Source organism: Crocuta crocuta, unplaced genomic scaffold (genome assembly GCF_008692635.1).
Source record: "Crocuta crocuta isolate KB4526 unplaced genomic scaffold, BGI_CrCroc_1.0 scaffold204, whole genome shotgun sequence".
Classification (NCBI taxonomy): Eukaryota; Metazoa; Chordata; class Mammalia; order Carnivora; family Hyaenidae; genus Crocuta; species Crocuta crocuta.
Window position 1 is genome coordinate 834,113 of NW_027529603.1, and position 26,563 is coordinate 860,675.

Here is a 26,563-nt window from a genome sequence, read left to right on the forward strand (position 1 = left end):
AAAAAGTCGAAGTCCTTGGTCCAATTCACATGCTTGAGTCCTAGCTGCCAGGAAGTGAAAAGGAGAATTTTCTTTCTGCTTCCATGGTGGAACCCAGGGCACTACAGCCCTCCAATATTATATTATTATTAGAAAATTATTCCAGGGGGGCGCCTGGGTGGCTTAGTCGGTTAAGCGTCCGACTTTCGCTTAGGTCATGATCTCGCGGTTCGTGGGTTCGAGCCCCGCGTCGGGCTCTGTGCTGACTGCCAGCTCAGAGCCTGGAGCCTATTTCAGAGTCTGTGTCTTCCTCTCTCTCTGGCCCTTCCCTGCTCATGCTGTCTCACTCTCTCCTAGAAATAAATAAAAATATATTAAAAAAAAAAAAGAAAGAAAATTATTCCAGGGCTTTTCCGGGCGCGCTGCCCGGGGAGGGGTCCATACAGCGTTGTTTTGCGTTCCTGTCATCTCTTAAAGGGAAACTTTCACAATGTCCGGAGCCCTTGATGTCCTGCAGATGAAGGAGGAGGATGTCCTCAAATTCCTTGCAGCAGGAACCCACTTAGGTGGCACAACCTTGACTTCCGGATGGAACAGTACATCTACAAAAGGAAAAGTGATGGCATCTACATCATAAATCTGAAGAGAACCTGGGAGAAGCTTCTGCTGGCAGCGCGTGCCATCGTTGCCATTGAAAACCCAGCCGATGTCAGTGTCATTTCGTCCCGGAACACTGGCCAGCGAGCTGTGCTGAAGTTCGCCGAAGCTACCGGAGCTACTCGGATCGCCGGCCACTTCACTCCTGGGACCTTCACTAACCAGATCCAGGCGGCCTTCCGGGAGCCCAGGCTTCTGGTGGTTACTGACCCCAGGGCTGACCACCAGCTTCTCACAGAGGCGTCTTACGTTAACCACCTACCATCTTGCTGTGCAACACAGACTCTCCTCTGAGCTACGTGGACATCGCCATCCCTTGCAATAACAAGCGCGCCCACTCGGTGGGTCTGACGTGGTGGATGCTGGCCCGGGAAGTCCTGCGCATGCGCGGCACCATCTCCCGGGAGCACCCGTGGGAGGTCGTGCCGGACCTCTACTTCTACAGGGATCCCGAGGAGATTGAAAAGGAGGAGCAGGCTGCTGCCGAAAAGGCTGTGACCAAGGAGGAATTTCAGGGTGAATGGACGGCCCCAGCGCCCGAGTTCACGGCTCCTCAGCCCAAAGTCGCAGACTGGTCTGAAGGCGTGCATGTGCCCTCCGAGTCCGTCCAGCAGTTCCCCACTGAGGACTGGCCAGCAGCCCGCACTGCCCAGGCCACCGAGTGGGTGGCAACGGCCACCGTGGAAACAAGGTTGACAGAAAATAAACCGTTTCTAAAAGTTGAAAGAAAGAGGAAGGAAGGAAGGAAGGAAGGAAGGAAGGAAGGAAGGAAGGAAGGAAGAAGGAAAGAAAGAAAGAAAGAAAGAAAGAAAGAAAGAAAGAAAGGAAGGAAGGAAGGAAGGAAGGAAGGAAGGAAGGAAGGAAGGAAGGAAGGAAGAAAGAAAATTATTCCAGGGCGCCTGGGTGGCTCAGTCAGCTAAGCATCTGACTTCAGCTCAGATCATGATCTCCTGGTGTGTGGATTCAACCCCTGCATCGGGCTCTCTGCTATCAGCTTAGAACCCACTTAGGATCCTCCGTCTCCCTCTCTCTCTCTGCTCCTTCCCATTCGTGAGTGCTCACGCTGTCTCCCTTTCTCAGCAATAAATAAACATTTAAAAAACATTTTAAAAAGACAATTATTCCAAAATAAGGGATTGCATGCTGAATGGACAAATATAATGACAAAGGTTCACTCCAGTCATTCAGCAGGTTACTTTTCCTCTAGATTGTGCTATCATCCAACCCATTTTTCTCATTTTATCTACAGGAATATCATGGCAGAGATTGGTAAAGGCCCTGCTGAAGATCCAGTTTGCCAACAAACAGACTATCAGTTACAGCTCTGGGATCTATCAGTTCAGGGACCTGTCATAAAAGGAAATTTGATTGCCCCTGCCCTGACTTGTTCTGGGAAATCTCTACTCCCTTTTATATCTTTAAAAATCAATTCTGGGGTAAGAGTATAGTGTGCAGAATCAACTTGTTTTCTTTGTAATCGACAGCTGTTAATTTTGTCTACTCTTCATTCACTCATCCTTATGGTAAGAGGAGGTCCACTCTTGCTGTGTGGTCAGGAAAGCCTAACCACAAAACTCAGATACCATGTAATTAATTGGGATAGGGCTCCTCAGTGGGCTCATATTTGGCTAATCAGGGCACTGTTTCCCTCTGGCCACAGTAATTGGTTCAGCAGTTGACACATGACCCAAGGAGGCCAAGAAGCAAAGAACCCATCTTCCCTCAGGACTTCTGATTGAGAAATATGGAGGCACACTGAGAAAAAGTCTCTTCCATTCCTCAGGGGTGTCCAGCCTGGAGTTGCCAAGGGCTATTACATTAGTTTTCTAGGGTTCTATAACAAATTGCCAAACATTCAGTGGCTTCAAACCATAGAGCTTTATTCTCTCACAGTTCTGGAAGCTAGAAATCTGAAATCTAGAGGTTAGCAGAGCCATCCTCCTTCTGAAATCTCTAGGAAAGACTCATTCCTTGCCTCTTCTAGCTCCTAGTGGCTTCCAGCAGCCACAGTGTTCATTGGCTTTTAGCTGCACCATTCCAATCTGCCTCTGTGTTCACATGACCTTCTCTGTGTGTATGTTTCTCTCCTGTCAGTGTGTCCTCTCCTCTTCTTACTAGGACATCAGTCACTGGAAATAGAGCCCACTCTAATCCAGTGTGACCTCATCTTGATTTAACTAATTACATCTGCAAAGCCCTGTTTCCAAACAAGATTTATTCTGGGGTGTGGGGAAGACATGAATTTCGGGGATACCCTATTTGACCCTCTACATCTATCTAGTGGAAAGAGCCTGCCTGAGAATTAAGCCAACATGGAGTCACAAGGTATATGCCCTAGTATGTCCATATCTGACCCTGCATTGATCAGTTATATGAACTGGCAAATATCCCCCTCCCCCCACTTTGTCTTAAGTCATCTTGAAGTGACAGAAAGAAACTACCGCCCCTATTTTTGCAAAATTAGAAAATCATTTGCACATGACCCATGTTCCAAACTTCTCCCATCCTCCAAAAGTCTTTGACACAGATCGTGCATTCCCACTTGGAAGTGGAATGGATTTACCTCATTTACTCCATTTGGCCAGGAAACAAATTTATTTTGAGCAGCCAGATGATTTCTTATAATGCATTCCACCATTATTCCTTTCTTTTAGTTTTTATTATGGAAAATTTCAAAAATACACAAAAGTGGAGAGAAGAGTATAATGAACCTCAGTGTTTCCATCATCCCATGTTTGCTTCATCTATACTCCAACTTCCCTCCACCTCCTGCAGGATTACTTCAAAACTCAGATACCATATAAGTAATTTATCCTCTCCAACCACTATTCTACGTTTTAAACCCCCTCATTACTGTATTTGAAGACTTTTGTGCCTTGCAAGACAAAACTAGTCACTTTGGACATAGAAAGCATACACCAGACTCCACTGAATGGAGTCCCTGCCCTGAAAATTTCCAATGTATTAGCAGAGATAAGACCAGAAGCCCCTCCAGTGCTTAACAGACTTTAATGTAAACCACGTGGGGAGATGTTAAAATGCAGAAGCTACTCAAGTATGTGCAAAGGGGTGGGAAATCTGTGGGAGGGGGTGGCGAATCCTGTAGTTCTAATAAGGACTACACTGCTGCTCATCTGTCAAAGGAGAAAAGACAGGCTGCTGTACAAGGTAGAGGTGACAGGTCACCAGGCTTAAGAACTATCTTTCGAATAGTTTACCACAGGTGCTCACATTAATTTTTTCAATATTCCAGAGTGAGAAGAACACTGAACCAAGCACTGAGGGATCCACAGAGGAAATTTTATAAACTCCAGGAAGGGAGGGCATAGTTGCCAGTCAGTTTCAGAAATTTATAGGATAGTTAGAGTGTAAAAGTGGCTAGTCAGCTCATGGTGACTCTTTTTTCAAAAAACTTTATCCTCCTGGGACTGGTCCTCCATATCTATTTTTGTACTGCTTGAACCCACCGACCAGCCACAGCTAATCGGACCAAGGGTGAGCATCTGACCCAAGCTGGGCCAATCAGAGGGTCTCTCCTGAGAATTTGGATTTGAGATTCAGGACAGTCAGTCAGACCCTAGGTATGGCTGAAACTGAAATTATATAAATATTCCACCTTCTGCCAATATACAAAGAAGCAAAGAAAACTGAGAGAGTGAAGCCTACCATAAAGAAGACCTAGAAATGAAGAGAGCACTACCTACATCCCTTAGGCTTCTTGCCCCATTCCCATCCCTCCTAAGGCCTAATAGCATTTCTGTGCCTCAGAACTCAATCACCCTGTATTGAAATCTTCCAGGTATTACATGAGTCAGTTTTAGATCTTTGCAATCAAAGAGACTGACAAATAGACATGGTCATATAACACATGAGGACAAAGCCAGAGAGGGAGAAGGGTTAAGAGCTGCTGAGCCTAGGAATGCAGGTCATTGTGGGTTTACCAGACATCTGGGTAGATAAGAGGTTGTTTCAGGCTGAAATGAAGTCTCAGGAACCAGAAAAGAAACTTCCTCCCTGCAGACAGTGGGCTGGGTCCTGCTTTTGGCTTCCTTTGAGGCCACCAGGGTCATGCTGCCTGCCTGTCTGTCTGCCACTCCTCACCTGGGAATTTGCGCCAGTCTTCCTGATTGTGTCAGGACTGGCCACATCACCTTGTTTCCACTAAGCTCTAAGAGCTGTGGTGTCCCTGCTCTAGAGCCACCTGACAGTATCGTCTTGCTCCTCCCAAGTATCTGGGAAGAGCTGCTGTCAGTTGGTTGTTATTCTGCCCATCTTCCTAATCAGCATGCCACTCTGTGAGTCTCTAACCTGGGATGTGTGAGGCATTTGGTCCCCAGGTGGGTCCTGAAGTCTGTGGCAATGATCCAAGACCAGCCCTTTTGTTACACATAGGATGGTCAACTTATTCCTGTTTGCCCAGGACTATCCTGTGTCCCAGGACCCCTCTCAGTTCTGGAAAAACTGGGAGGGTCCTCAATGGAAACCCGCCTTAGCATTGTCCCTTGAAGGACTCATCCCAGATCTCGTGACTCCAGACCTCCAAACCCCACTCTTCTGAGTATCCCCACACGACTGGAATTTCTGAACTGCTTTCTGAAACCACTGCATCCCTCCTTCCACCTGTAGACCACACAGCAAATTAAAAGCACAGATTCTGAAGCCTCCCATTCACTAATTGGCTGATCTTGGGTAAGTTGTCTAAATTCTCAGTGCCTCGCTGAAAAGCAGTACCAATAATACACTTGCCTTATTGTGGTGTTGTGAGAAAAGTGAGAATAGTGCCTGACTGTGTGAAAGCTGGCAACTATTGTCATGTCCCTACCCTGATCTAGTCATTGCCCCCTCCCACTAAGGAGACCCTCACTCCCTGGCACACTCCGCAGTCCCAGTGGCATGGCACAGACCCAGCCATAAGGCACTGGGGCAACCCAGGCTGCCTACAGAGGTGTCAGCTGGTCCTCCTCTCCCTGGGCTCTGAGGTTGAGCCTTGGAGCAGGGCCCGGTTTCTCTCATTTCTGGGGAACAGTCCCTGAAGGGGAACACAGAAGGGGATCAGCAAAGGACTTCAGCGGGTTGGCCAGCCTTCTTGTGTGGACAGAGGATCCCCATGTCTCTGGTCCCCTGCCATTGTGGTCAGTCTAGTCCCTCAACCTGCTTTCTCAAAAGCCATGCTCTCACACCTGCCAGAAATGAGAGATCCTGGGCCAGGAGGCACACCTCGTAAGAACTCTGCAAACAACTACAGAATGACTTGAGGACACTGTGTATGTGCGTGGTGGAAGAAGTATAGGAAGTCCTTGCAGCCAGCTATTATCCCACATGGTGGTGAGGTCTGTCTGCCCACAAAAGTATCTGACCCATGTTGATTTCTTCCCCCGTTCCCCACGGGAAGGGTATGCACCAACGCAGGCTTTGTGTATCACAATGAAAGCAAATCCCAAAGTCTTGGTGCCAGGTTTCAGCCCCACTAAGGAGAAAACCCCAGGAGTACATGCAGATCTCACCACCTCCCCTTGGGCCAGCCACACCAGGCCAGCTCTCAAAGGCCTCTTGTGACTGTCCTTTCTCTCATCTTTCCTCGCTGTGATAAATGTCCTGGGATTAGCCCTTCTGTGTTTATTGGATGAGCAATTTGTGTCTGTCTGAAAAGCTACATCTGAATAACGTTTGGCACGAGCTAAAGAAATGTGAGCCTCTGCATTCCCCTCCAGCCAGCTCTCTGGAGCCAGCCCGTCTCCTGCCAACAGGGTTAGACAGCTCTGCTGCTGGGTCAGCAGCCTATGCATGTTTGTAGGGGGAGGGGGGTGGCAGGAGGGAGAGGAAGGTGCCTGCAGTGAGACCAGAAACCCAGAAGGACAGAGGAGTAGAGCAGCCTTAGCAAATCTGCCAAGAGTTCTGGAGCCCCTGTAGTAATTTGGGGACATCAGAGATGTGATGCCCATGGTGGTGACCCAGGTCTGAGGACAGGAAAATCAGGGCTGCCATGCAGCTCAGGAGCCAGTGTGATTACCTGGACACAGAGTCCCAGAGGTGAGCTGCAGCAAAGGAGATTCAAGGGAGTCCAATGGATAGCATGAGGATCCCAGATCTAGAAGGGTGTTTGGTGCTGGGCTCTTGAGGTTTGTGTGGAGTGGGGCCAGGTGCAGGGTGTTAGGATGTACCAAGGCTGTTTAAATATTTCCTGACTCCAGGCACCTGGGTGGCTCCATCAGTTGGGTGTCTGACTCTTGATTTTGGCTCAAGTCATGATGCCAGGGTTGTGGGATCGAGCCCTTTATCAGGCTCTATACTGAGAGTGGAGCCTGCTTAGGATTCTCTCTCTCTCTCTCTCTCTCTCTCTCTCTCTCTCTCTCAAATAAATAAAAACAAAAATAAAAATATTTCCTGACTCCATCTGTTCGGGTCCTGGCACTGGAGAGGACAGCTTATGGCAGTGACCATCAGGCAACATAGTTATGAGGTGAGGAGGAGTATAGACAAAGAGGGAATTGGGTGGGTGTGGGTGGGTGTGTTAACAACCTCTGTCACCCCCTCCTCCTCCAGCAGCCTCTGCTGTCCTCCCTCACCATTCCCCTTCTCTTCTCTTAGGGTGCACATCACTGCCCCCGCATATCCTGTGACTTGGCTCTCAGTCTTTCCTCGACCAGCACCTCACTCTCCCCAAGTCAGTGATCAGACTGAAGACGAGACATCATCGGCGTGCCCCTAACAGTGAGCACAGAAGTGGCCACCCACGAGGCATCAAAAATGGTTTCCTGAGTAAAAGAATGAAAGTGAGGCTAGGACCTCAGATTTCAGTGGTCACAGACTCACAAGAGGATAGCAAATGACAGGTCAGACAGAAGTAACAATGCGGGAAATTGGTTCACGAGTGAGAACACGGCCACCATAACACCGTCCTCAGAGTCTGTTCCAGGTGGAGGCCTGCAGGGTAAGTCAGCTTATCCGGATAGGCTCCTGGAGGCTCTTCTGCAGCGGTTCCCTCATCCCGGTGTTCACGTGGCTCCATCCACTCAGTTAATGTGGTTTGGATCCCCACCTGTATCATAGGCTGTAGGATACCGCCTGTCTCCTCAGATAGAAAACAAACAAAACAGGACAACAAAACTGATGTACCCATAGAAGGTGGTAGGAACCATCTATGCTCTCACAGAGTGTAGGGAGAAGGTTATNCGCCCAATGTTCATCCTCCACCCCCCCCCACCACCACTTCCCTGCTGTCAACACTCGCTCAATTTGGTGGCAATGGCAGATTTTGCTAACTGCTCCCTGCACCCTGTCACAAGCCCGGGTATATCCACAGAACCCTTCTCAACACAGCAACCCAGCCAGATAATCAGAGCGGCTGCATGAGAAAAGAAAGGCATTTGCTATCACATCTTGCAAGGTGTATATAATTATGACCTGCAGGGATCAGCAACAGAAGGAACAGAGTGAGGAGAGGCCCAGTGGTGGGGAGACACTGAGCGTGTATGATGGAGGTGAGTGGGCTGCTTAGGCTTGTGGGTAAGGTCTGTGAATAAGGAACAATGGACAATGTGGCTGAGAAAGTAGGTTGAGGAATATCTGGATTAGGATCTTGCCAGGCTAAGGAATGTGGGTTTAGGCCTACAGGCGGCAGAAGCAGTCACACAACTGAGCCGTGTTCAGAAAGACAGTCTGGCAGCAGTGGGCAGGGTGGACTGGGATGGAGAGAAGCTGGAGGCGGTAGACCAGCCAGCCATCCCAGGCAACCAGTGGTGGAGCCCCTGTGAGCTCTTGCCGCACTTGGCAAAAGCATCTGTTTAACACTCACTCTACTGTCTCTCTTGGAGCCGTCTTGTGACAGCCTGATAGCCCTTCAGGCTGCAGGATCCTTGACATCAGGAACTGTATCCTGCCTCTCTGGGGCCCCAGGCCTGATGTGGTTCTTGGCAGGTGCTCATTATATATTTGTCAATTACTGAATAGGGTAGTGAGAAAAAGGACAAGGGGGGTACAGAGAAGGGCACAAATTTCCGGGATAACATCCTGTTTCGCAAGTACAGTTCCTTAGGCCTGGACATTGGCACAGCTGTCTTTTGATGTGTGTGGCGAAGTAGAAGTATGTGGAGGCAGCACGGGCAGGGAAGGAGTCACAGCTCACTCCAAGAAACTGGGAATTGCCGTGTGTGTGTGTGTGTGTGTGTGTGTTTGTGCACGTGTCTTAGGCTTGCAAGAACTTTTGGCTTTTTAGAGAAAGGTGGACAGACAAACGAGACCTCATGATCTGTACTGTCCTGAGGTGCCTTAGGAAGTGTATTAAAACTCTGTTTTGGTTGCAAGTGACAAGATCAATGCAAGCAAGCCTAGGGACAATGGGAAGCTTGCAAGGTACATTCGGGGACCACCAGAATGAAGGATTCCAACAGTGCCAGACTCTTTCCATCTCTAACATCTACTTTTCTCCACATGTCAGTCAGCCTCATTCTCGTAGTCTGGCTTCCTCCATGTCTGGAAATATGGCTGCCAGGAGCCTGGGTCTCACTTCTGAGAGCTCCTCCACCAAAGAGTCAATAAAGCCTTCCTTTCTTGTGTCCCAATTTCAGAAACCCCAGGGAAGGACTCTGATTGGCTATGCTTGTGTAGGAACCTGCCCCTGGCCTAAGACTTAATGCAGCAGCTAAGGAAGCAGGGTCATATAGAAAGGAAAAAGCTTCCACCAAAACTTCATAGTTGAAATAGAAAAGGAGTATTTCACAGAGGTGGAGCTATTAATAATAATCCTGGAGAGTTTGGCTGGCTCAGTCAGTAGAGCATGTGACTTTTTTTTTTCAATTTTCTTAATGTTTATTGATTTTTGAGAGCGAGAAAGAGAGAGAACAAATGGGGGAGGGGCAGAGAGAGAGAGAGAGAGAGAGAGGGAGACACAGAATCCAAAGCAGGCTCCAGGTTCTGAGTTCTCAGCACAGAGCCCGATGTGGGGCTCAAACCCACCAACCACAAGATTATGACCTGAGCCAAAGTTGGTCATTTAACTGACTAAGCCCCTAGAACATGTGACTCTTAATCTTGGGGTTGTGAGTTCAAGCCCCACATTGGGTATAGAGCTTACTTCTATTTTTTTTTTTAATATTTTTATTTTATTTCTAGGAGAGAGAGAGAGAGAGAGAGAGACAGCGTGAGCAGGGGAGGGTCAGAGAGAGAGGGAGATACAGACTCTGAAATAGGCTCCAGGCTCTGAGCTGGCAGTCAGCACAGAGCCCGACGTGGGGCTCGAACCCAAAACCGCGAGATCATGACCTAAGCGAATGTCGGACGCTTGACCGACTAAGCCACCCAGGCGCCCCTAGAGCTTACTTCTAAAAGAAAAATCTTGTCTTGAGTCTGCAAAAGTTAACTCTTGTACACAACAACTGTAATAGCTGTCGCTCTTGTAGTCATCATTACCCTTGAGAATTATTACCTCAGGAAAACAAGGCACAGAGAGGGTAAGTAACTCTCATAGATCACACAGCTAGTAAATAGAGGTGGAGCTATGATTTAAATTCATTTAATCTAGCTCCAGACCCTATATCTTCTTATTATGTTATTTTGCCTATTCACTACAGAATAAAAGAATACAAGGTCTAGGGCTGTGAGGAGGGAACCTTGACAATTTCTCCTGGGAAAATTCAAGGCCCAAGCTGAGAAGCCTTTGGGAAGTGACCCAATGTCATGGGAATCTAGAATAAGAAACACCACCACCCATCTTAATCTTGCTGGAGTGAAAAGGAATGTTTCATTTTAGCCATTTTTTTAAAAGACTTTACTTTGTTTTTTATTTTTTAAGTTTATTTATTTATTTATTTTGAGAGAAAGAGAGGGAGAGCAAAAGCAGGGGAGGTGCAGAGAGAGAGGAAGAGAGAGAATCCCAAGCAGCCTTTACACCCTCAGCACAGAGCCCGACTCAGGGCTAGATTCCACAGACCTTGAGATCGTGACCTGAGCCAAAACCAAGAGTGGTTGCTTAACTGACTGAGCCACCCAGGCAACCCAAGATTTTATTTTTTTAAGTAATCTCCACACCAAATGTGGGGCTCAAACTTACAACACCAAGATCAAGAGTCTCAGGCCCCAGGTACTAAAGCCAGCCAGGCGCCCTTCATTTTGACTTAATTTTTCTTCCATCTTTATTTACTGAGAGTTAGATAAAGCCAAGGAAAGCAAATGAAAGAACAACGATGTCCCATTTTCACCTATTAAAAATTTAAGCAGCAGCATAATAGCCATGCTGGCAATGGTGGAGAGATGGTTCACTTCTAAAAGGGTGGTGACAGAATAAAATGGTTCAACTAGTGAAAAACAATTTATTTGGCAATGGGGGTCAAGAGTTATAGAAGCTCTCTTTAACTTTGACCCGGTAACCTCACTCTTTAAAAATAACTTGTGGAGTCACAAAATAAAACCTAACTAGTGCTACATGCAAGAGATACATCTAAAATAGTGTCCCTTGGAAATATTGAAAGTAAGAGTAGGAAAAAATAGAAAACAAGAACAAAAGTCGTACATGCAAATACAAGCAACAAGAAAGCAAAGGTTTTGTTATTAATATCAGACATGATTGAATTCACAGAAAATCCGAAAACAAGACACAAGAGAAAATATAATGATATTGGAAGAGAGCAATAATGTAGATCTATCATAACTATGCACAAGATAATACAGCATTAGAATTCATAAAGTAAAAACAACAAGAAATACATGAAAAAATGGATATACAGTAACCGTAGAAAATTTTAATTCACCTCTCTTAGACCATGACTGATTAATAAACCATACAAAAAGTAAGGATATAGAGGACTTGACTTGTTAAATTAGTAAGGTAGATTGAATTAAAAGATATCAAACTGTCTACCTTGAAAACCTAGAATTTATACTCTATAAGTATCCCTGGATCATTAACAAATGGCCACATATAAGGCCATAAAAAAACAAACAGAAAAATTTCAATACATTTCAAAAAGTAGAATAAGTACAGATAACAGTTTCTAATCACAATGTGCTAAACTAGGAAGTAATAGCAAAAATAGAAACTGAGAAGCAATAGAAAAGTTGAAAATTAAACAAAAACAAAAACAATATCTGGATGGAATATTAGTCAACGTTAAAAAGGAAGGAAATTCTGACACATGCTACATATCAATTCACATGGAGGACATTATGTGAATTGAATATGCTAAGTGAAATAAGCCAGTCACAAAAAGATAAACACTTATGATTTGCTTATATGAGGTATCTAGGGTAGTCAAATTAACAGAGACAGAAAGTGGAATTGTCATTTCCAGGAAGAACAGGAGGAATTGGGAATGGGGAGTTTTTTAATGGGTATAAAATTTCAGTTTATAGATGAAAAGTTCTTTTTGTGTACAACAGTGTGAATATACTAAACATTACTGAACTATACACTTGGAAATGGTTGAGATGTTAAATTTTGTGTCTCATGTATTTTAAGAAATTCTCTTAATTCTCAAAGTGAAAACTATCTTTTGAAAAAAAGTGATAATTCCCCAGGAAACAGTACAAAAGACAAGTCAAAGGAATGAACATTTTCATGGTTCTTGGCTATGTCTCACATAATCTTCAGCGAGAATTCAGAGGGATACATTTTGAACCGTGCAAGCTCTGAGACAGGCATATCGTGTTTGAAAATGTTGGTTTTCTTCCTGCATTATTTAACCAGCTTGTGTGCCAGTCCTGTATTAGGACCTAGAGAGACCAGAAATGGTACAGTTTATCTATACCTGTTTATCTCTACCACAGAAGCAAAGGTCCAGAAAACAAAACAAAACTCTACTCAACCCCACTGGTTAATTCCAAGTAAGAGGAGAGAGGGAGGGAGTTCAATGGCCAAAGATTAAGTTTTTCTCTTCTCTGAACCTGAGCCATTCCCCACCTGGGCTTCCGACTGTGGCTTCTTCATTGTGACCATAAGTAAATCACTTTACCTCTCTGAGAGTCACTTTCCTCATCTACAAAATGGAACTGATAGTGCCACCTGGTTTTCATGAGGAGTAAAAAAGATAAAGTGTATTAAGAGTTTAGAGCTTCATACATATTCAGCACACAGGAAATGCTTGCTTGCTGGTGGTGCACATATTTTATAGACGAGTGAGCATTCTCCAACTCAACTCCATTACTTGTTCTCTTTGAAGGTTTCTGTGTGCCCAATTCTTCCCTCCCTAAAGTTTCTTCCAAGATTCTGTCTACACACTTATACATAAGGTTATCAGCCCCTTGAGGAAAGAGACACAGTTGGCTCTCCCTGGTATCTTCAGGACCTAACACTTGGTTAAAAAAAAAAAAAAAAGACTCCTTAGTAGCTTCAGGCACTTAATCAAAGCCACAGCTGGTCTGTGGCCAACTACGATGCCATGAACACCTGGGCCTCAACGAACGTCACAGATGAACATGTGGACATAGTCAGCAGCAACTCCATACCCTTTGGTAGCTTTCCTTTTCTCCCTGCACCTGGCAGATAGCGTCCTTCATGCTCAGTAACTTAGTTTATTTGTTAGCTAATTTATTCATCCACAACATATCAACCAACAGTTAGCAAAAACCACACTGGAGATCTGTGCAAAACAGTGGGGACTAGAAGGAGCAGCATCTAAGCCTCGCCGGGCACATCAGGGCAGGCTTCACAGAGGAGTAGCAGGAGGTGGACTTGAAGTGATCTATAGGGAAGGCTATGGGAGCTAAAGAACAAATATACAGTTAAAGAGTAGAGTTTGGAGCCCTTGGAGTTTCTTGCGAGACTGCGCAGCTGTTGCTCATGAGATCATGCCCAGCGGCAGGAACACAGCAACCAGGAAACTCCTCTAGAGGGCTCTCTACAAATCCTCTCCCTGCCACAGCCCTCCCAGCCCTACTTACATCATCGGTGGAGCTTTCCCCTAGGGAGAACCGAGCTCTGCCAGAGTCCCATCGTGAGCAATAATGGAACAGAGATTAGGATCTGACTGAGTTATAGTCCTAGCTTTTCTATTCTTAACTCCTAGGCTTTTATGGAGCTCTGGGGGCTGAGCTGCCTTTTAAAAGCCCACACATGGAAAGCATGGTGGGTACAACTGGCTCACCATTAGGAAAAAATTTAAGTTTAGAGCTCCAAGTCATGGCTGACGTTAGAATAAATTCCAGATGGCTAAAAGATTTGAATGTAAAACATGAAATCACAAAAATAGTAAAAGAACAAAATAGATGAATATTTATAATTTTGGAAGGGAGGGGAAGTACAGAAGACCATACTAAGTTTGACACCAAAGACAGATAATAAAAGATTGGTGGAAAAAATATTATATCCACAAGAAGACTGGCACGAAAGTGGAAATGTTAACAAAGACCTCCAATTTCAGAGTTAGTGGTTATAAGGAGAAGAGGCCCTGGGCCATTCCTTGGAGTGGTTAACTGGGAAAATGCATTTGGAGTATCTGATGCAATTATTCCTTTCCTTCTCACATTTTGTACTAACCAGACAGCTGCAAAGGGGATTTTCCCCAAACCAAACCAGTAAGTGTGGGCTCTGGGGCCAGAGGCAAAGCCTTGCCCAGACAACAACTGGGATCCAAGAGGGGAAGAAAACTCCTATAGTCAAAAGACAAAACAGGTCCTCTTCTTCCTTATACACATCCCCACATCTCCAACCATCCAGCGCATTCCACTCCTCTAAAAAGTTACTACACGCAGGCTCAGTAAACACAACAGATAGGAACAAGAATGCACAATTTAAAATTGAACAGATGTCTAGAATTACTAAACATTTGAGAAAAGTCAGAACAGTGAAACAGAATCATCAAAACCTACCATCAGAAAAACTACCATTTAAGAAACAGAATTAACAATTACTGAAGAACAAGACTTCAGATTAAGTGTAATTAATGTCTTCATAAGAAATGTGAAAGGAGCGGCGCCTGGGTGGCTCAGTCAGTTACACGTCCAACTTCTGCTCAGGTCATGATCTCATAGTTCATGGGTTTGAGCCATGCATTGGGCTCTGTGCTGACAGCTAGGAGCCTGGAGCCTCTCTCTGTACCCCTCTGTGTCTCCCTCTCTCTCTGCCCCTCCCTGACTTGGCGCTCTGTCTCTGTCTCTCTCTCTCTCTATCAAAACAATAACAACAATAATAATGAACATTAAAAATTAAAAAAAGAAATGTGAAAGGGTATTTCGTCTATTAAAGAGAATCAACTGGAAGGGGCACCTGGCTGGTTCGGTTGGTAGAACATGCAACTCTTGACCTCAGCGTCCTGAGTTCAAGCCCCATATTGAGTGCAAAGCATACTTTTAAAAAAAAGATTTAAAAAAAGGATTTTTAAAAAATTGACTGGTGATTTGGAACTTTAAGCACTTGTTTTTCCAAATAAAAATTCTATGGGCTAAATCACAAAATAGATATCAATGAAGAATTAATAATAGAGTTGAAGGGTCAAGTGGAGAAATTCTCATGAAATGCAGTTCAAAAGAACAGAGGTAGGAGGTCTAAAAGAGAAATTAGAGGCAGTGACAGGTTAGGCCCACTGGCTAGAGTTTGCCAACCTCTTTTCTATGGCTCTCAGTTCCCTCTTTTGTAAACTGAGGACAATATTTGTACCAATTTCATAGAGTTGTTGGGGGAATTAAACTGGGCAGTATGTCAAGTACTTTACTCCTCACCTTATACATACTAAGCAGCCAATAAACACTAGTTATGACTGCTGATGTAGTTGTTCAGGTAGGTGCTGAGATTGAAAAAGAAGGAGGTCACATTTATTTGGCACCTACTGTGCACACAGCAGGTCCAAGTCTTCAAGGAATTTGAGGAACTTCATTTTATCATTTGTATTAGTCACCTCATAAAAATACCTCAGGTTAGCAGAGAAGTTAGGAAGCATAGAAAATGGATCCCGAAGCTCTGTCATCCTATTTAGTAGGAATTCCAGAATAAGATAACAGAGGGAAGGGAGGGGAAAAATAAATACGTCATGGCCTATTTCCTAGAGGTGAAGAAAGGCATAAGCTTTCACACTGAAATGGCTCACTGAATACCAACAAGAATAACTGTCCTCTCCCCAGAAAAAGACCTATGCATATATTAACTCTGATGAAATTTCAGAATACTAAGTATAAAGGAAATGCCAAGCAATTTTGTTCAATTCTCTTATATTTGTAAGTGCATTTTTCCAGGAAGAGGATCTGAAACACTTACTCAGTTCTTAAAACAGCAACCAGAAAAGAAGTCTAAGAACTGCTGTCCCCTATGAAGGGAGCATCTCCACACTGGGAGGCTGGCGAGAAGGGCTCGGCCCTTAATTTAGGTTGTTCTACATCTGATCTCTCTCACTCTTTTTTCTTGCACACCCACAAAAGGAAAGATTGACCAAGCTCAAAACCAGACTGCCCTTAACTCAGCACATTATGAGACTTTCTTCTCTCTGGGAGAAACACCCGCAAAGGTTTTACCTCAGGAATGTCTCTGGTTTTAAAAAGTCTCTAAGACTCAACAATGCTTATAGCATTTGCTGCTGTGAAAATTTTGCTGGAGAAATGGAAAGAAAGGGGGGGTCATGCGAGCCCCCTCAGCTTTGTGGCACTGGGGTTATTGAGATGTGGCCGTGATCAGTGAGCAAGCCTTGGATCTACTATTTCAACTGTATGATCCAGGCACTTTCTGAGTCAGTGAGACTCACTGGTCAGTGAGATGGGAACACACTTATTATGCCTCTCAGGGTAGTTCTGAGGCTAAGGTTTTTACCAATGAAGACTCTGAGAAAGCAAGTTCTAAACTAAGAGTCATTTGTGCAAATGCCTTAATGGCTACTTGTGAAGGGGCCTGCATAAGAAATTAGGGAATGCCTGCGCCCTGACCTAACGAAAATGTTCAGAAGCTAAATTTGGCCCTGGGGCACCAGCTTGTGACCCTGCTTTAAACAAAAATGAGGGTTATTGGAGCAAGGCAGCTCTCAAAAAGGATAGAAAATAAAATTTTTCACTCTGTCATGGGTTGAATTGTGTTTCCCATTTCTCCAAAAGTTGGACTCCTAAGCCCAAGTATCTCAGAAGGTGACCTTATTTGGAAATAGGGTCACTGCAGATGTAATTAGTTAACATGAGGCCATACTGAAGTAGGACTGACTCCCAATCTAGCATGACTCCTTATAAAGAAGACTGCCATGTGAAGACAGAAAGACACAGGGAGAATGCCCTGTGAAAACAGACAGAGATTAGCGATGTATCTGTAGACCAAGGAATGGCAGGTTTGCTAGCTCTCCTGGAAAACCAGGAAACGGACGGGGAACAGATTCTCTCTCAGAGTCCTCAGAAGGAAACAACCGCGCTGACATCTTGATTTCCGAACTATGACAGAAGACACTACTGTTTTTTTTAAGCCACCCAGTTTATGATATGTTGTTATGGCAGTCTTGGAGGAAACTTATACACTCTCCTAAATGAAACTTCATTTTATATTGAGTATGAATTTCCACTTTTCAGCATGAGTCAGTGGGACTTCCAGCTTGAGCCTTCGTGGGGCCAGGATCAGGGTGAGGCACCTAGGGTCCCAGACTTCAGGAGGTGGTTACTCTCTCAGGTTCCTGCAAGTGCTGATTCCCTGAGAGTGCCTCCCTGAGAGCCGGGCATGTATGGCCACACTGGAGGGTGTGACAGTCGTCTGGCCTGAACGCATTATCTAACATTCTTGAGCGGTGTTTTGGAGCTGCTTATAAAATGTAGTCTCCAGCCACTTTAATCTAGGGCAGAAGAAACATGGATTTCTCATAATCTCAGAATACTTCCTCTTTATTTAAGGCAGAGGCTGAGGGGTAGCAGAATATGCCTCCCCAAAATATAACTACAGGAGATCAGGACACCCACCCCAAATTATGCCACTTTGGTGTGCTGGTTGTTTTAAGCTGTAGGCATTTGAAAAACAGCAAATGCAAGGAGTGTTTGCTTTCTCTGAATTCCCCTAATCTGCTTAAATCCTCCAAAAGGAACTCAATTGTCATAAATTCCCCTCCTAGGGAGTTTCATCAAGTAGGGTAGCTTGACTCTCATCACAGAAGAGCAGCCTGGAAGTCCACACCACATCTAGACCAACTTTGTCACAAACTATTGCATCTCCTATCCTTCTAAGAGCCCATTCAACCTTCCCCAAATCATTTATTCCCTAAGCCCTACATCCTCTCATCCCATTTACCCATTAAGATGGTATACAAGGGGCACCTGCATGGCTCAGTCCGTAGAACATGCAACTTTCAATCTCAGGGTTGTGAGTTCAAGCCCCACTTTGGGCATGGAGCCTAGATTTTAAAAAAAGAGAGATGGGGGGCACCTGGGTGGCTCAGTCGGTTAAGCCTCCGACTTCGGCTCAAGTCATGATCTCATGGCTCGTGGGTTGGAGCCCCATGTCAGGTTCTGTGCTGACAGCTAGCTCAGAGCCTGGGGCCTGCTTTGGATTCTGTGTTTCCCTCTCTCTCTGACCCTCCCCTGCTCACACTGTCTCCCTCTCTCTCAGAAAGAAGTAAAACATTAAAAAAAGAGAGAGATGGTATTTAATCACAAATTCTAAGACATCTCAGGGAATCATTAATTTTCCAGGGATATCTCCCCTGTATGTATGCGGTATATATGTTAATAAACTTCTGTTTGCTTTTCTCTTGTTGAACTCTGCCTTATTACAGGAGTCTCAGCCAACTCAGAAGACTAGAGAAAACTATGAGGATAGGATCGCTGAGACACCCTACTCAGATAGAACCTTGGGAAAACTGGCAGAAGGGGAAGGGTTCTTATTAAAATCAGCTCCCTTGGATCTCTGTAGTGCCCAGTGGAGAGAGGAAGGTAAAATTTCATATTGTCCCTTCGTTTCCAAATTCAGATTAGCAGGGAAAAAGCATTTGTAGGAACAAATTATTTGAACTGTGACTCATGAATTTGGTTTTTGGGGTATGCTTTGGTTATTTATCTTCTCCCTCCCAGAGACAGCTATTGCTTTTCTGTTTGTCTCCTTTTATGTCCTGAGCACTCAGCTTGGGACATGGTTCTTATGTATGCAAGTGAGTAGTTCTGGATCTTCAGAGGCTTGCATCTTTGCACCCTCTTTAGGGATACCATTTGTATCCATGTTAAGTCACAAAAGGCTTATTAGCTTTGGTTTTGAGCCACTTAGTAAGCATACAGTTGGTTTCAAAGAAAAAGGAAAAACAATAATTTAAAAAGGAAGTTTAATACTGCCAGAAATATTTACTGTTTGTTCCAGCTGATAATAAGATATTGAAAGGGTTTTTTGAAAGAGCTCTATGGTCAGAAATTGGCCTAATTAGAAGCTGATATTCAGAGGCTGATAGGAGCTTTCTTTTTTCTTCTTTTTTTAAAGGCTTCTCTGTTCTTTGTTTTTCCTTGATCCTTTTCCTCCTGTGGGGACTTCTCAGTTGACTAAAATCCTCTTCTCAAACCCCTGCTGACTACATGTTCGTTCCACCCATACCTGGTTATTGGCATGATTTTGCTAAAGATAATTTGGACCCAGAAACCTCATTGGTTTCTTTGGGAAACTTAAGCTCTCCCTAAACTGGCTCCTTTAAGACCTCTTGCTTCCCATTTCTTCTGTTCCTTCTTCTTGATTTTGCCACTCTCAATCTTCCATTCAGTCTCCTTGAATTTTTTAAAAGTTTTTCATGTTTATTTTATTTTTGAGAGAGAGAGAGGCAGAACGTGAGTGGGGGAAGGGCAGAGAGAGGAGACACAGGATCAGAAGCAGGCACCAGGCTCTGAGCTGTCAGCACAGAGCCCAACACGGGGCTTGAACTCACCGGGCTCAGGATCATGACCTGAGTGGAAGTTGCCCGCTTAACCGTTTGAGCCACCCAGGTGCCCCTCCTTGAATGTTTTGATAGGTTCACCTACAAATTCCAACCTCCTCTGTCCCTCTGTCCACCCCACTCTCTTCAGCCTTCAGTTCCCTATGGTCTCTTCAACTTGAGGCCCCTTACTCTTTATTAGGGGCTGTCAAGGAACCCAGAAAACCCACAAGTAACTACTTGAGGCTGAAAAGGAAAAAGGAGCTTTTGGAAGCTTGGCAAGTGAAAAATCTTAAAAGTTGTCTCCAAAAATATTAGGAAAAACTTGTAGCCACCTGAGTAGGCAAACTTAGCTTTTTTGTCTGCCAGAAATACAATTTGGATCCAGCTGTTCTTTTATAAACTAGCGAATTTTGTATTCATGTACCCAACATATGGGTAAATTGTAATAAAGGCTCTAAGATCTCTCTGTTTGTCTGTATGTTTATGTATGTCCATATATGTATGTTACTCTGGATGACATTGTCAGAATTAATTGTAAAAGAGTTCTGTCTAATTGGCTTAAAGAAACGTAAGTGCTGATATAAATTAAACATTCTCTGAGAGCAGTATAGAACTCAACCTAAATGTTTTTCAAGTTCATGTGACTTGAGTAGTCTTTTGTAAACAAGAATATTGTTGGTTTCGTGAAAACAAAAACAAAAACAAGACAGAACAAAAAGACACATCTTCAGAGTTGTCAGCATTTTTTTAAAATTTATTTTTGATATAGAGAGAGACAGAGCATGAGCAGGGGAGGGGCAGAGAGAGAGGGAGACACAGAATCCAAAGCAGGCTCCAGGATCCGAGCTGTCAGCACAGAGCCCGATGCGGGGCTCGAACCCACACACTGTGAGATCATTACCTGAGTCGAAGTTGAAAGCTTAATCAATTGAGCCACCCAGGCGCCCCGAGAGTTGTCAGCATTAAAAATACTGAGACATACAACTTTTATTCTAGCTGAGTGTACTAGCCCAACATTTGTCAGGAAGAAGAGTAACTTAAAGTGATGCCTAACTTTGTCTAATGTCTCATGAAATTTTCAGGACTGATCTAAATATAATTGTTAAGAATAAGTGAATCAAGTAAATGTAGGTGGGATAAAAGTTGATAAATGATCTTTTCAACAATGATTATGTTTTATAAAATATAACTGCTTAAAAATCATTTCTAAAATTATCTTTTCGGTAACTTGAAACCTTAAAGTTATACTATTACATTACATGACAGATATTCATTGAATACCTAGGTCATTTCCAATTAAGATAATGTAAACATTATATATATTGGAACATCATATATAATTGGAAACACTAATTGCTAAACGTACGTCTAAGTTTACCTACTTTTGTCCTCTTCTTACAGAGGAACAAAAGCTAATTTGACCTCTACAGACTATTGGTGTAACAATTCACAGTTGCTTACTGCTTAATGTTCACTAAAAATTCGTGTTTCTAAGAGTTCAGAATTCTAATTAATGTATTTAATTAAAATTAATAGAAAAAATGCTCTATATGCAAAATATTTAAGAAAAAAGGGTATATTTTTGGTTAAGGAAAGGTATGAATTATGGAGACACATTTTTGTCAAGGGGAAAAGAGAGTAATTTTGTCCTAAAATAGGATGACTGGTTGTTCCAGAAAGAAAAAGAGAATAAAAGACAACAGCTAAATGGGTGTAGAAAGTTGGAGAAAGGGAGTGTGAGAGCATGACAGAGAATCTTACCTCTTGTGGTCAAACTGGTCAAAACTGAATTAATTTGTTAAAAGGGTTTTAGAGGGGAAAAAGGGGGGGTTAAAAATAAGCTTTAGGGGCCTCTGGGGTTAAAAATAAGCTTTAGGGGCCTCTGGGTGGCTCAGTCGGCTAAACATCTGACTTTAGTTCAGGTCATGATCTCACAGTTTATGAGTTCAAGCCCCACATCGGGCTCTGTGCTGACAGCTCAGAGCCTGGAGCCTGCCTCTGTGTCTTCCTCTCTCTCTCTGCTCCTCCCCCACTCACACTCTGTCTCTCCCTTTATCTCAAAAATAAATAAACATTTAAATAACTAAAATTAAAAATAAAAAAGAGATAAAAAGAAATAAGCTGTAGTATCAAGAGTATGCCTATGAAGGGGCACCTTGGTGGCTCAGTGGGTTAAGCATCCAACTTCAGCTCAGGTCATGATTTCATAGCTTGGCTTGTGAGTTCAAGCCCCACACTAGCCTCTCTGCTGTCAGCACAGAACCTGCTTCAGATCCTGTCTCCCTTTCTCTGCCCCTCCCCCACTCATGCTTGCATGCTCTCTCTCTCTCTCAAAAAAAATAAATAAACGTCAAAAAAAGTGTGCCTATATAAAACTAAAATTTAATTTTCTTTCATCTGTTAAAAGGAAAAAGCTCTCTTGGGTATTGGTATGCTCTTTCTTGAAATAAAATTGAGATATAATTGACATATAACATTATATTAGTTTCAGATGTGCAACAGTGTGACCAAACTGAACTGACCTATTCTCAGAACTAAGAGATTGATTCAATGAGATCTACCAGCTCCGATTCTCAATAGTGAAACTTCCTAAAGAATTGTCAAAGGTGTGGAAAGAAGGGTGGCAGAATATGCCATGCCAAAATATGGTTACAGGAGTTCAGGACATGCTGAAATATGCTGTTTTGGTGTAATAGTTGTTTTGAGCTGTAGGACACTTGAAAAATAGCAAATGCAGGGGGAGTGTTCTCTGAATTTCCCTTATCTGTCTAAAGACAGATCCCTAAAAAGGAATTCAATTGTCATGAATCCCCTCCCCAGGAATTTTATAAACCAGGAAAGACTGGCTCTTGTCACAGTAGAGGAGGAGACTAGAAGTTAACACCACACTCAGACTTTGTCACAAAACATATCTCCCATCCATCTTTCCTAAAAATCATGTCCTCTCCTAGGGTCACCTGGGTGGCTCAGTCAGTTAAGCAACAAACTCTTGATCTCAGCTCAGGTCTTGATCTCACAGTTGTGAGTTTGGGCCCCACGCTGGGCATGTAGCCTACTTAAAAACAAAAATCCGCCTTTCCCCTATGAGGCCTACACCCCCTGCCAATTAAGATGGCATTTAATCCTGAATTCTAAGTCAGTTCAGGGACTTACTCATTTTCCCCTGGGTGTCTCCCATGTATACATAAGGTATACATGTTAAGAAGTTTTGTTTGTTTTCTCTTGTTAACCTTTTTTTTTTGTTGTTTGTTTGTTTTGTTTTTTAAGTAGGCTATGTACCCACCATGAAGCTTCAACTAACAGCCCTGAGATTAAGAGTCATATGCTTTACTGACTGAGCCATCCGGACACCCCTAACCTGCCTTTTATTATAGGGCTCTCAGCCAAAAATGCAGAAGGGTAGAGGGGAAATTGTTTTTCCTTTCTGGAAGGTTTACAAATTTTAATTCTCTCTCTCCCGCTTACCTCATTCACTCCTATCTCCTATCCAATTAATCAGTTCGTTCTCTATCCTGGATGCCAGGGATTAAGAATTGAATGAGACACCAAAGGTGGGGCCAAGGGTAGACAGATACATTTTTTTAAATTGAAAGAGAAAGAGAAAGAAAGAAAGAAAGAAAGAAAGAAAGAAAGAAAGAAAGAAAGAAAGAAGGAAGGAAAGAAGGAAGGAAGGAAGGAAGGAAGGAAAGAAAGAAAGAAAGAAAGAAAGAAAGAAAGAAAGAAGAAAAGAAAGAAAGAAAGAAGGAAGGAAAGAAAGAAAGAAAGAAAGAAAGAAAGAAAGAAAGAAAGAAAGAAAGAAAGAAAATACCATAAAGTGTGATAAATCCTATAAGAGAGACAAGTTTAGGGGCCTATGAGAGCTCAACAGAACAGTACATCACTCAGACGACCAAGGAAATAGGATAAGAAGATGGTACCTATACTGCCTCTTTATGGATGAATAATTGTTAATTAGTCACATAAGAAGAGGGAGGAGGAGGAGGCAACAGATCGGATGAAAGAGGAAAAGAAGGAGTCAGGAATGACATCCAGATTGCTTAATAAAGCCCATGAGATCTTCAAAACAAAGAATGACCCCTGGGTAGCTTGGGTAATGAGCAAATATGGTGTCAGTTGTTAAAACAGATAGGACCAGAAAAGGGATAGATATAAAAGAAAAGGAACTGATCAGGTCTTGGACATGCTGAGCCTCAGGTGCTTGTATATATACAGGGAGAGATGACCAACACAGCACTTCTGAAGTGTATTCTAGGAACCCAAGTTCCAGGAGATATTAATATTCCAAGAAAAAGACCAGGGGTGGTCGGTGGGGAGTCTGTTTAAGGCTGTATTAGCCCAGATTCCCTGGGAAACAGAGCCAGAGGCAAGATTTATATGCTGGTGCCTTTTAAGAAGGTGCAAACCCAAAGCCTCGAGAATGATGCAAAAGGGAAGTGAGGCAGGGAAACAATGCAAAATGCAGGGCGAAGCAGCTGGTGGGCCACAAAACTACACAGTTGGTTACAGAAGCAACAGTAAAGAAAAGCAAAATGCTAGGAGTCCACCACTCAGGATAACTCAGTGTAACAGAAACTGAGAAAACATAGATTGTTTCTACTACAGATGTCAAATAAGTTTAAGAAGTACTAGATATTACATGCCCCCTCTTGGAAATTTGCAATGCATTTTAGCACATTAACAGTTCTAGAAGTAACTCAGCAAGGAAATAAACTTCATTTATTTAACGCAGTATTTCCCAAACTTATTTGACCACAGAAGCTTTCTTTCATGCGCTGCTCATCTATAGAACTCAGTTCTGGTCAGCTGTAGTTACTGGAATCTGAAGCAAAGGAGAGTACAGATCAGATAGGGAGTTGAGAAGCATATAGGTAGTGACTGAAGCCCAGAGGATGGAAGAGATTGTCCAGGAAGAGCCTGGAGAATGATCCTAAGCCAGAGTCCTGGGGTATACCAATATTAAGGGACAAGCACAGGAAGAAGATCCCTCAAGAAAGAAGAAACGGCCACAGAATTTGGATAATCAGAAAACATATTTAGATATTAAAGCAGAAAGGAATTTATGATCGAGTATAGGTGAGCAGAGGACACGCTAAGACCAAGCTACTCAAAAATCTATTCTAACCATCAGATATTACCCAGGAGCTTGTTAGAAATGCAAAATCTGAGATCTCACTCCAGATCTACCCTTTCCTGTATCTTCTGGTCATTCACATAAACATTAAAATGTGAGAAGCTCTGGCTTATAGCAGTGCTGGAAGGGGTGGAGGAGTAGACTTAAATGGAGCTTCCAGAGATACCTGTAAACCCTCAGAATCACCATGCCTGCCTCTGCCATCATGATCAGGAAAGAAGCCACCAAACAACTAGTGCTACAGGAAGCTGCTGAATGAGGTAGGAAGCTGATGATTATGAAACAAGCTGGCGTCCTTCCACACCAGCAAAACTTACCTGCTGCCTCTCCCCATCCGAGTTCCAGGATCAAGTCTCATTTAAGTTCACTTAATTGGCAGTTCCTAAACCACATTTGGAATGCCAGCTGCAAGTGCTTCCCATCTCTAATGTACTAGAATGAAGTGGAAAGGGATATTGTATGAGTATGACAGGTGCTGATAGCTGTCCCCCAAAATCTTTTCTACCCTTCATCCACGGTAATAGGATCTTTAGTTTGGTACATGACTGTCCGGAATAAGGATGTCTCCCAGCCTCTTTGCAGATAGATATGACCACGCGACTAAGTTTGGGCCAATGATGTAATGGAAATGTCACAAAGCAGCTCCCAGGAACCTCTGAGAGACAGCAGAAGCATACTCTTTACATCCTTCTTTGTCCCTCCCTCAAACATGCTACTTGGAGCCTGAGACGCTACCATCTTGGACTTTGAGGTTGAGGGCTATATCCTGGGGTTGGTAGAGCACAGCTGTGAAGAGCCCGAGTCCCTGAGGGCTTCCTAAGTCTGAGCCATCTTTCCTGCTCTGACAACTTACCTCTGTAATCGTGAAAGACTAATCAACCATTGTTATTTTGGATCGCCCCTGCAAGAACTTAATCCTAGCCAATACAGATGTTGAAGGCACTGATTCCTAACATTAGCAGTTCATTGATTCCTTTGAGAATGCAATGAATGCCCTAGACCATCCTCCCTAAAAAAAATGCACATTTGTATAACTCTTTGTATAACAATTTCAAGGACTGCATGTTGTTTTTTCCTGAAGACAATCTAAGGACACATGAACCCTTGGCTAAGAACCCCTAGAGTTGAGATTTTCAAAAAGAAAGGATTATAGCTAATAGGCAAATGGCTCAGAGTAGAAGTAAGAATTGAAAAATGGTCCCTGGGTTTGGTCTAGACTGTTGACGCCAATAGTTGGAGCAGTTTCAGTGGGGTAGCATAGAGTGGGGCAGAAACTAGACAGCAGAATTCTGGGAAAATGATAATCAAGAAAGTTGAGACAGCAAGTATTGCCAACCATTTAGAGTAGCCTGACCCCAAAGATGGTGGTGGGTGGGAGACAATGAAGGTCATGTGCTCCTAAGAGGGTTTTCCTGGCTTTCTTCTACTTCTAGGACCAGCCAGAGTGAGGGTGATTTGGAATATCCAACACCATTCTATCCTTCACACCCTTGGACATGCTGGTCCTGTCTCAGAAAGGAGGGATCCTGAGAACAGAAAACATTCCTGGGGGAATGAAGGCTAGAGGATGTTTTTGGCTCAGCCAGAGTAGATACTATCAAGTCCTTCCTCTTCAGAGAGTCCACACTAGGATGCCTCTGGGCATCCTTCAATGAGAAGGCTGGCCCCTCTGGCCCCTCTCTTCCCACCTATGGTGTTGCTGCTGTAGCTGGATCCCAGACCTATAACCAGTCTGTCTAATAGCCTTGGCATACCTGTGGTGCTAACATCAAAGCAGACCACAGCTTGTCCTCTGGAGAGGAGATGGAACCACATCATGTGTCCTGGTCTCTTTTCTTACCAGGAAGCTCTTTCATGCTTTTCTGCAATCAGGCCTCACGCTGGCATTCCTGATGTGCCTCCATGATTTTCTGCCCTCATACCTCATCAACCCTGCTCTGGGATCCCAGGCTTTTCCCGATCCTGCACCCGGAGCTGTTTCTCTGAACCAGCACAGCCCCCCCCCCCCCCCCACCGCTCTCTC

At 43.8% G+C, this 26,563-nt stretch overlaps 1 long non-coding RNA gene and 1 pseudogene across 1 annotated transcript; one reads left to right on the forward strand and one right to left on the reverse strand.

Annotated features, from left to right (window-relative positions):
- The first annotated feature begins 418 nt into the window (after positions 1-418).
- On the forward strand, positions 419-1,376 carry LOC144229810 (small ribosomal subunit protein uS2 pseudogene; annotated as a pseudogene).
- Positions 1,377-7,423: 6,047 nt separating this feature from the next.
- Positions 7,424-25,103, reverse strand: LOC144229759 (uncharacterized). The gene is made up of 2 exons (XR_013334596.1): positions 24,858-25,103; positions 7,424-7,705 (listed from the first exon to the last, which is right to left on the reverse strand). It is a non-coding gene; the product is annotated as an uncharacterized LOC144229759 (long non-coding RNA).
- Positions 25,104-26,563: the final 1,460 nt, after the last annotated feature.